The sequence below is a fragment of the Cyprinodon variegatus genome, unplaced genomic scaffold, assembly GCF_000732505.1.
Source record: "Cyprinodon variegatus isolate N-32 unplaced genomic scaffold, C_variegatus-1.0 Scaffold2007, whole genome shotgun sequence".
In the NCBI taxonomy this organism is placed as follows: domain Eukaryota; kingdom Metazoa; phylum Chordata; class Actinopteri; order Cyprinodontiformes; family Cyprinodontidae; genus Cyprinodon; species Cyprinodon variegatus.
In genome coordinates this window covers 43,411-54,399 of record NW_015152460.1, presented here as the reverse complement: position 1 = coordinate 54,399, position 10,989 = coordinate 43,411, and the positions used below count along the sequence as shown (strand labels likewise).

The following is a 10,989-nucleotide window of genomic DNA, read 5'->3' as shown; positions in this document are numbered from 1 at the left end:
AACTATTTAATACCCTGTGCAATAACTATATATGAATATCTCTATATATATATATATATATATATAATAGCCTTGTCTTAATATTTTGTAGCTTTTTTTATTTGACCACAAGAGGGCGCCATTGTACTTTTTTTTTTTTTTTTTTTTTTTTTTTACAGCAAGATGGTAAATCAGGTTAGCTACTTTATGCCTTTGCTTTCCGGTTGGTATTTTTAGTTCTAAAAATGGAAGCCCCGCACTTTTTGATTTAGTAGAGTATATCAAACATTTGGTGTATAAAACGATTCAACCCTATATTAACGATAATTGAACAATAACTGTCAACTTCTCCGTCGTTGATGTAAAAAAAAAAAAACGAATTTTCAGGTTTTATTTTGAAAATCCAGAACGGAAATAATTTCCGTCAGCTTGACGGAGGTTGGTTGGGTCACGCTGCAGCCCCAGCCGGATGTTTTGTTGAGTCCAACCCTCGTCGAAGATGGGAGGATTCGGTGGTTTTACCTCCGAGCTACCTCAGCTACGTACCTGACCGGGTAAGTGGCCGAATTAGGCGGGAGCCGAGCGGGTGTGTTATCCGGAGGAGCTGCGTGGTGAAGCGGCTGGGAGCTGGAAGGGAGGTCGTGACGGTGTTGGGTTTCTGCGGTGGCCGTGCGCGCTGCTGCGCGCTCCCTCCCCAGAAACCTCTCGTTTCTGGATAGTGGAGGACATCCTGGGGAGGGAGGCTGAGGGGCTGCATCTATTTAAACTGCATATTGCTAAATAAATAAAGCGATGAGGCAGAGAGGATGATAGGGAGAGAGGAGGCCAAGCTTCCACCTGTGGGGGTTATAGGAGGCATCCACCTGTTTGGTGTATATATATATATATATATATATATATATATATATATATATATATATATATATATATATATAAACCGTTAAATTAAGCCCTTGAAAGATAGTAGTTACAGTGATTGAAATTGGAGCTTTTAGTGCTGCTTTCTGTGCACCATTCAGTGTTTAGGAAGCTCATAACAAAAGATTTCATTCTGCTGCTTGATGCATGCATGTTAGGATTTGCTTAAACCTATAGCCTCATATTCATAAAGTGTATTTTTATCTCTGCTAATTTGACTTCTAGGCCACTTTTAAAGATTTGAATATTTACAAGTTCCACATAATAAAATATTGTGCAAGATGTGAGCCAATTCAAAGCCTCTCAGAAATAGCACATTTAACTTGTTTAACTATATATATATATATATATATATATATATAATTGGAAAAAAAAATTAATTGTTAAAATGTTAAAGGCTGAAACAATTAATCTGATTCATCGATTATTGAAATAATTGTCAACTAACTTCAACTTAGACTTATTTTTTTTAAATTTTGGACACACAAGTATAAACAAAAAGAAATTTAGTTGAGAACAGCTCTCTATGCAATTTCATTTTTTTAAAGTGCAGCCTTAAAAAAAGGAAAAAAATGCATAACTAATTTATAAATACATTAAAATTACATTTCTTTAAATACATTTTTAATTAAATTAAAATAAATACATAAAATGTATACATTAAAACTAATTTAGTACTCGATTAATGGTTGACTGGAGCATAGAGACTCTAAAAAGTGCATTTAGCTGTCAGAGCGACCCACTTAGAGCATTAATTAAACAAAAATTAAAATAAATAAAATTCAAAAAATAGATAAAAAAAAAAATATCTGTTAGTATCCTCTATCCAGAACTCTTTAGGGGGAAAAGTTTGAGTTTCACCTGGTTTAATTTTGAAAAAAAAAGTTTTCTTTAAGACTGCAATTCTGTTGATTAATCGAATTGCTAAATAATTGTTGCAGAACTTAAAATGTTTTAAATTGTGTTCATATTTGGGGAAACCTCTGCCTCCATCTGGGCTCATTAATAAAAGCAAAGGTCCTGCAGCAGTCGCTGGGGGAGCAGCACACCTGTTGGTCAGGACAGATGGCCTGAGCCTCTCCTGCTCCGACCAACTGTTTGCACAAAGCTGGTGGGTCGCTGCATCCTGCTCTTCCTTATCTGACACTTTGAGCAGATTTGGGAAGACATTTGATCGGGAAAAGGTCATGCGTTTAAAGTCAGTGCTTTGTTGCATGATTTATGGTTATATAGTTGACGAAATGACAAACATGACTGTAGGACTTCAGGTGTGGTTTGTGGACTTCAAAGAATGCTGCTCAGTTTGTGACACTGGAAAAAAGGTCCTCACTTAGCTGAACTGAACCCAGCTGAACTTAGCTGAAAGTACCAGGTTCTTTCTAAAGGAAAGCATTTAAAGCATTTAAATCATGATCTATTTGAAAAACAAAAGGAAAAAAAACCTCCAAAACAATCTCATCAAGCTGCTAGATATCAGCCAAGAGGAGAGATTTCTATTCTTTACAAATCGTCTTGTAGAGATGCACCGATCTAATACTTACACTAGTACCCTGCATGGGATAGTATCTATATCTATACTTTTTTTTTTTTTTTAGATATCACGCACAACAATAGTTACAGCGATCTACAGCAAGTTTCACTCGGCTACTATATTTAATATTAAAATATCTGTTTGCAGTGCACTTTTTTTTCTATTTGACCTATTTGACCTTTATTTAAGGTCAAATATGTCCCTTTTTCAAGGGAGTCCTGGCCAAGAGGCAGCAAAGTTCCATAATAAACAGAGATATGTTAAATTAAATGACAGGTACATGAAAAAACATATCAAGTGAAACAATTACAGATAATTGAGGCTGCTTCAAATTCTTTTACTTTCAACTTAAAAGCATTTAAAGATAAAAACTCAGTCAACTTCCAGTTTCTCTGTAAAAACTTCCACGCACAAGGAGCTGCTGTAGCTAAAGGCTTTCTTCCCTAGTTCTGCATAGACGTGTTATTTATATATTTTTTTGCCCCTAATGTAAACTTTATTTATTGATAAATAATATTAAGTAACTTTATATCAGTGTTTAATTTCTTACCCTTTTTTTCTAGCCTTTTGCCAATACACCCAGCACAGGAACTAGTTACCGGTGATGTTTTATTGTTTAAACTCTGTTGCTCAGGTGCCTAAGGTCCTTGGCTACCATAAAGTGTTTCAGATAGCTGTTATTAATCACTTGTTGCAGCAAGGCGGCTTTTTGCTTTCTAGATTTTGGCTATGTTGTTTAGCCGCTATGTTAAAGTGAATTGGATGCGCAGTGGGCGTCATGGAAACCAAAAGCAGCAAAGATTAGCGTTTCCCAGTCATCTGGCTGAAGTGTGCCACAACAATGCAGAACAGGAGCATAAACTTTCTGAGCCCCTTTACTCCCCACAGTATGTTTCTCTTCTCCCCTCCTGCACTCTCTTAAAGGACCAGCGTGCCCCCCCCTCCAGCCTGCAGCAGAACCACCCCCCAGTCTGAAACAATGAGAGAAGGGTGACTGTGGCGCTCCGCAGCCAGGTGTTCTCCATTGCCGCCCCGGGCCGTAATAGCAGCCGCCCTCACGCTGCAGCTGCCCTCCCCAGCTTCCCTTTGTGTGGCTCCATTGTTAAGCGGCCCACCCCCTCGTTGATTCATCGGCCACACAGGGGAAGCCCTTTCAGGCTAGGGACAGGAGTGTGTGTGTGCTGGAGACTACGCGTGCCTTAGGGAAGCAGGCATCTGCCCAGAGCCACTCCCCTCCTCCTCCGCCTCATGTCTCGGTGTAGGTCTGCTGCTCTCTGATTGGCGAAGAAGCTCCCACTTCAAAACCAAAAGAAAAAACGGCAGACATTGTTATTCCATCTGTCCTGGCCGCTCATTGTCCAACCTGCCTGCTTCTTGCTCTGGAAGACACTTTGCACGCATGGAGCCGCCGTGCAGACTTTGGCTCCCGATTTCAAGCCCGTTTCACCTGTAGCGTTTTTCTCCTCTGCTCAGCGAAGATTAAAAATATGTGGAAATGAGACCCTCACATCTTGCTGGCTCCGGTGAGTGAGATGAGCCCCCACCTTTCTGCTGGTAATCTCAAATATGTTCTCATGGATGCTGATTTTGTAGAATAGTGAAGATGTGTGCATGACATCAACCAAATGCTGCAAAAGTTAGAAACCGATTTTGGTTGTTTTTTCTGGTTACAATCAAAAATGATGCAGTCTTCTTTCAGCCAGCTGATCATGTGTTGAGCAACACTTATAGAATAACCCTGAACTGTAACGATGGTGTGATGGAAACAGTTTAGTAGGTTTCAAGCCCAGAGGCGTGGACTCTGCCCAGTAATTCTCATTCCTTCTTTCTGAGTCAGTTTCTCAGCGTTAAATATGCAGAGTCAAAGAATTTTGACTCTTTTAGAGTTAATAAAACAACAACTAGAGTAAGATATACTCTATGTAGAGAGTTAATTTAACACTAATTCAGAGTGAGACCAAATTTACTGTGAGTTTATGAGTTACTGGTAGGTTTTCTAAGTTGTTTTCCTGCTGCAGGGAACATATTTTTCTTTTACCGCTGGTTCTGCATTCTCCTCAAACACTCTTAGATAGATAGTAGAAGTCATGGTGTGGTAAACTGTCCCCACATCATGGCACTTCCATCTCCATGCTTCACTTTAGTCAGACCTTCCTGTTTTCTCCTTCTGACTGTGCAGACAGCTTAATTGTTGAATGTTCTGTTGAAACATTTTAGGATTTCTAGAGACTCCTGGCATGTTGAAGTTCGCCCTAGGGGCCAATCTGACACATCTATATAACATTTAGATTCTTTATTCTGCCTGTATTGTTTAAAACTTTGTAATAAATATTCTTATCTTAAAATATCTTGCAAAACATCTTCACTTTACATGACTTAAAGCTGCAGTAAATGAGATCAGTGAGCTGAAATAAACTGTTTCTGCAAGCCTTGCATGGATTTTTATCTGAAAATAAAGGCCATCGTTGCCTTAAAAAAATAAAAAATAAAACAATGAAAGTAAGTGGCATTAGTCTGGTCAGGGAATATATATAAATCCCTCCCAGCTTAGTGAACACTCTTCCTACAAATGTCTGACTGAGGCTGTTTATTTATCCAGAACATTTCAGTAGAGCAACAGGAAATATTTAAAGTGCTGCACATGAAAAAACATACAAAGAAAAGCACATTGCAGTGGCAAACAAACAATTAAATGATTAATAAACACAAATATATATATATATATATATATATATATATATATATATATATATATAGACAGAGGTCACTCTTGAGTAGATTTGTCTTTAAAATCGATTTGATTCAACATAAGGTTTTAGGGCTTTTACTGCTTCCAGATTATTGGAGCATTAGAACTAAAAGCTGCTTCTTCATGATCTGTTTTTGGGTATTCAGATTAGATTTAATCCAGAAGACCATAGAGGTATGTAATGTATTCTAGAGCTCAGCTGTTCAGTCATTTCTACACTAACAGAATAATTTTAAAGTTTGTTCTGTGAGATACAGGAAACCACTGTAAGAATTACAGAACTTAGTTGATGAGCTCTACTTTCTTCTTTTTTTTTACCCCAGAGGGAAACTGTCAGTACACTGTCACAAGTACAGAGAGTCACAAGTGCTGCACTCTCTACATTTATCCCATCCCCTTGGGGAGCAGTGGGCTGCCATTGTTCGGCGCCTGGGAAGCAGTTTGGGGTTAAGGGTCTTGCTCAGGGACTCAGAGTGCAGACTTTGGGTATCGAACCGGGTACTTGCAAACTTCTCAGAGCACAAGCGCGATGCTCTAACCATTAGGCCAGCACTCCCTAGTGGGGAGGCATATCTGGGATGCAGGTAGCAGCATTCTGGATCAGCTGTATTATTTTATGGAGTGTTCAGAGTGAACGCTGTGTCCGCAGGTAGTTTTCAGATGCACAGTGTTTACACCCTGGATGTGCTCACTATATAAAAAAAAAACTATTGTAGATTAAGAAAAGATCATGTTTCAGAGACATTAAAAATTATTTTTTAGGTCACCAAGAGGTTAACTATCCCCCATTAAGCTCCAAATTGAATCAAAATGATCACCTTACCGTAAATCCTCTAATATAGGATGGGGCCTTTATTTTACTCAGGTGCATCTTGGTCCAAAACATTGTTGGAAGGAGGCCAGAATTGGAGGCAGGCCTCTAATTCTATTTGAGCAAAACAGACTACGAGTGGAATGAATAAAAAAAATTAAAACACTAGCTTAATTTATTGAAAAAGTACAGTTACCATAACGATATACAGAACATTATCAACAAATGCTAGTAATTCAGACATCTTCCAGCAGCTTGCAGGCAAATTTTCTGCAAAAAAGCCTACACAGAATGGAATCTGACTTGCAAAACAAAGTTTAAAAAAAATTGTACAAAAACTGTTCTGCCATCAGAGCGACATTTTTTTTGTTTTAGGCTAAGTGGAAGTAGGCGACAGTTATCATATATCTCAAGGGGAATTCAGAACAATGAAGGCCAACTAAATTCTGTAATTTTGATGCTGTTCACCACAAAGCAAACGTAGTGCATTGTAAACATTTTCCATGGTGATAATTATTCATAACAAAAGACAACTTAGAGGTTTAATCACCTAGCCGCTCACTCAAATTGTCTTGTTTAGTTTGAAGTAAAACAAAACCAAAAAAAAAATTCTCCAATTCTGTTTAATCCTCCACAATTTCCCCCTTCTCTTCATCTCGCCCCATAATCTCATCACTTGTGGATCAGGACGATTGGGGCGACTACGATCTGTGTGTAAGCATAGGAATTCCCATGCTAATGGCTTGGATTCGTTAGCAAACACTGCCCCCTGTGGTAGTTGTTAATATCACAAGTTGTTGAGGACTGCCCAGAAACATTGTTGGTTCTAATTATAGCCCCGGCCTGTATAAGAGTCCGGCCATTATTTACCTCCACCGATAGCGAGACAGGTCATAATTAGAGACCCGGCCGCTAATGAAATACAGGCCAATATTAGAGAATTTACGGTAATTCATTCATGCAGTAAAAATACCGTTTGGGCTGATTAGTTTTTTAGGATAGAATAAGTTTTAATTATGGCTGATGACGTCAACATCCCAGCAGATGTTAGTCCTTGGCTCGTTTTTGCATAACATCACATGTCATTCCTGTGCTGTTATTGAGTATAAAAGTGGGGATGTTTACCTTATTTAGTGGCCGGAATGATTGTTTAATATTTAGTTAATCGCCAGCCTCCCACAGCCTTTGGACCACTTGCAACCCATGTCATTTCTTGTCAAGATCTTGCTTTTTTTTCATTTCACAATAAAAGCACAGGTGAAACTTAACTTTAAGCACTGCTGCGAAATTGTTTCTTATGAAAAATCTTTGAATCACTTTGGGGGGACCATCATTTTTTGGAAAAGCCCCAAAGATCTGAAAAAAAGATTTAACTTTTGTTCATCCATCCTCTGATTTGGTCAGATTCGGCGGGACTTCCTGGTAAACACAGAAAGCGTCGATGCTGGGCAGTGTGCAGTGACAGACGATGCTGGAGGCGATTAAAAGTTCTTCTAGGACTAAATTAAAAAAGCTTTTTTTTTAAAGAACTAAAAAAATCTTGAGAGCATTCCTCATTTCCACCCTTTTAAAATTTCTCTGTATTCCATTTTAAGTGAAAAAAGCTTAGCCTACAAGCGGTTCCTGATTGGCTGCTGTGTCGCGAATGTATAGTTCAGCTCATTTCAGCGTCAGCGATCACGGCTCCGTTCTCTCCGTGCCGTGCTGCTGTTTAACAACACCTCAGCTCTATCTAGTTGCATGAGAACGCACCATTAGGCAGACCTGTATTGAAACAAAACCCAATTTATGCCTTTTTTTTTTTACATCTACTGGAGCATATTTAGTTACTTTAACAAAACCGTTTCATATTAGCAGGATAGGGACATTACTCATTTTATCCTGGAGATGTTCCTTAGGAGAAAGAAGGCCGACTATTTTACTGTCTTAATATTCTTCTGAAGGTTCAGGTCTAATTGGTGGTTTCTAACTGAAGCTGTGCTAACATTTGAACACCTAATTCGGTCCAATAAAGAACATTTTAGCACGACCATAAATTGATTTTTTTCATGCATATGTCTAGGACCAGTCAGACAACACTAGACTAGAAAAAGAGGACGTGTCAAGAACAAGGCGAACCCCTAGAGACAGAAACTAGAACAGATAAAATGGTTTGACACTTTTTAGTCTGGCTGCACAGAATCAAGTTTTCTGATGGATATTCATGGGTATCTTTGATTTTTGATTCAGATTGGGATCAAAGATTGTTATTGGGTCTGTTTGTGCTAAATTAAAGGATGGTATTTGGTCATAATAAACCACATGATTTGATATAGTTAGGGAAAAAATATTGTTTTTACTGCATAATTCAACAGTTACTAACTAATGAAACAAAGTTGGAGATAATTACTAAAAGTGGAGTAATTGTTACATCTTAAGTGGTAGGAATGCTAAATGTAATGTTAAAAATGTGGATAAATTAGTCTAATTTTTTAAACGTGTAAAATAGATTTTTTTTTCTTTAGTCCAACTGTTTTAATGTTCTTTTTTTTGTTTCTGCATTTTTTATTTAATTTAATTTATTTTTTTCCTACTTGCTTTAATTCTGTTTTATTTTCCTATATTTTAATCACGTCAAGCACTTTGCATTGTCTTTGTACTGAATTGTGCTATACAAATAAATTTGCCTTGCCTTGAAATTACACAATGTTTTTAGTACACGGAAAAAGGACCGGCCCCTCCCCCAGCTGTCGCTAAAACTGTTTTTTTTTTTTTTTTTTACTTTTCTCTGGATTTTTAATGTAGAAGCTCATTTTGAACAAACTGTGCAGACATGCTGCCTGTTTCACTTCCCCTTATTGTAGTTTTAGTCTGAACTACAACTGAATAAAAAATATTCATAAAACATACAGTAAATGTTCACAGGCTTTAGTGTCCAATTTTTAAGCATTTTTACTAAATGAAATATGATTCAGGGGTTTTTAACAAATAGCTGCTTTAAAATTGATCTTTTATTGATTAATTTAAACACGGATCAGGAGATCAGTGTCATAACTGATGGGTTAAGGCTCAGTAAATTGATACAGTAAATAATTTTTTTAATTTTTCCACCCAATTTAGGAGACGTTTATATATTTTTAAGAAATCCAAAATTTGACATTGAATGTAAGGGTAGAGAGGAGCGTTAGGGCGAGTCTGGGTGAACAGGAGACCCCAGGAGAGAAAACGACTCAGCAGACATCTGTTGCCCATCTCCACCCCCAGCCGACTGTCCTCTTTTTTTTTTTTTTTTACACTAACCTATGCACGGTGGTGGCCATGCAGGCACTGATGCTCTACCAGACAAGAGCCCCCTCCCCTCTCCTGAAAAACCGCCTTTTTAAACCCTCTCCCCCCTCCTCCACACCGTCTCTGCACAAGGCTGCGTTACATATTCATCAGTGGCTCCATCAAAGCCAGCAGCGCTGACGTTTGAAAGATGCAACCACCCAGAGATGAAGTCCTGCCTTGGTGTTGGCCCGTTTGGAGAGAAGAGGCGGGGAGGTGGGGGGAGTCGTCTGAGGCTTTTATAATGCGGTGAAAGCTTGGAACACATAATGGATGACTTTTGAATATCTGACAGTGAAAAGATCCAAATAAGAAGCTTTAATAGTCTGGTTGGATTAGGTTTGGGTTAGCTTTAATGCTTTATCTGAAAAGGTTGTTATAAAATCCAACTATTGCTGTTTTAAATTATTATTTTACTAGTGTTAAAAATTACAGTTACTCTTGAATATGATGCAGCTGGTCTTTGTCATCCATTTTCTGCAGATTTAGAGTAAATTTAGTTGTTAAAGTTGGGACTGATGCTCAAAGCTGATAGATTTGGATTTATTAGAGGTTTATCTTTTCAGATAAGCAGCTTTTAAGATTTGAAATGTGTCATGAAGTCCTTTAGTCCTGTAAATCGATATGGGCAGAGTGTAGCATGGTTTAAATAATTTAGACTTGGGTATCTGGTTTACATTTTAACCCTAACAAATACTTTTGCAGTGAAACTCATCCTTAAATGTGTGGATGGTAGTTTTATGCCCTGTGTATTTGCAGCTGCAGGATTTGCTGCCTTGGTGTTTCAATGCTGCTTGCAACCTTGAGTCTGAGTGCCGCTGGGAGAAGGGTATCTCGTCAGCAGGAGAAAGACAGAAAAAAAAACAACCTACCTTTTTTATTTTTTAACAAAACCTATGAGTCACCTTGTGAGGTAGATCTTGTTTATGTGCTCATGGACGCCCACAGTGGTAAATGCCAAGGCCCTGATCCCATCCACTGCAGCTCTATTGTTGTCAGTGAGGCACACTTAAGCCCCACTCGTCCCCCATATAGGACCCTTTTTTTTTTTTTTTTTGGACGAGTAGCCGGTTGAACGCTCCTGTCTTGGCATGCTTTCAACAGCTGTAGCTTAGCAACAGTAGCCTGGCAGCTCCTGTTTCATAAAATGCGCTCCACCCTGCCCCTGGCCCCCCTCCCAGTGCCTCTAAGTCACTTCACCTTTCCTCATGTTGCTGTCCAGCTCATGTTTGACTTATTCTCAGGAGTGCAATACAAAAATAAAACACAAAAAGAAAACAGGTTTTTCTACCTTATCTTACCTGCACAAACTGTGAAACAAAGAAAAGCAGGGATTGACTGTCTCAACAAACAGAAGAGTACCCTTTTTTTGTTGTTTTAACAAAAAAGTACCTCCAGTTAATACATATCACATAATACGGTGCATGTTATTGAAAGGAGTACTAAAAATTAAGCATGTTTTGATAGTTTTCCATAAACTTAAAAGCTCTAAGCTTGCAGCTTTAGTTTTTAAAAATGTTATAATATATGCTTACATTGCCACATGTTCAAAAACAGGGATGGTAAACATTAAGATGCACCAATCAGAGTTCAGAGCGTTAGGATTCACCAATCAGAGCTCAGAACATTGATAGGCACCAATAAGGGCTCAGAATGTTGTTAAGGTGCACCAATCCGAGCTCAGAACATTAAGAC

At 38.3% G+C, this 10,989-nt stretch overlaps 1 protein-coding gene across 3 annotated transcripts in view; it reads left to right on the top strand.

Moving 5' to 3' along the window:
- The first annotated feature begins 399 nt into the window (after nt 1-399).
- LOC107105018 (probable ribonuclease ZC3H12C) overlaps nt 400-10,989 on the top strand; it is a 21,799-nt gene continuing 11,209 nt past the window's right edge. The window contains exon 1 of one of the 3 annotated variants that reach the window (XM_015405132.1): nt 400-533. The gene's annotated coding sequence lies outside the window, so the exon portion shown is untranslated. Of the gene's footprint in view, nt 534-3,743; nt 3,983-10,989 lie in introns of those variants that run through there. The other 2 variants (XM_015405134.1, XM_015405133.1) reach the window with 2 other exon arrangements.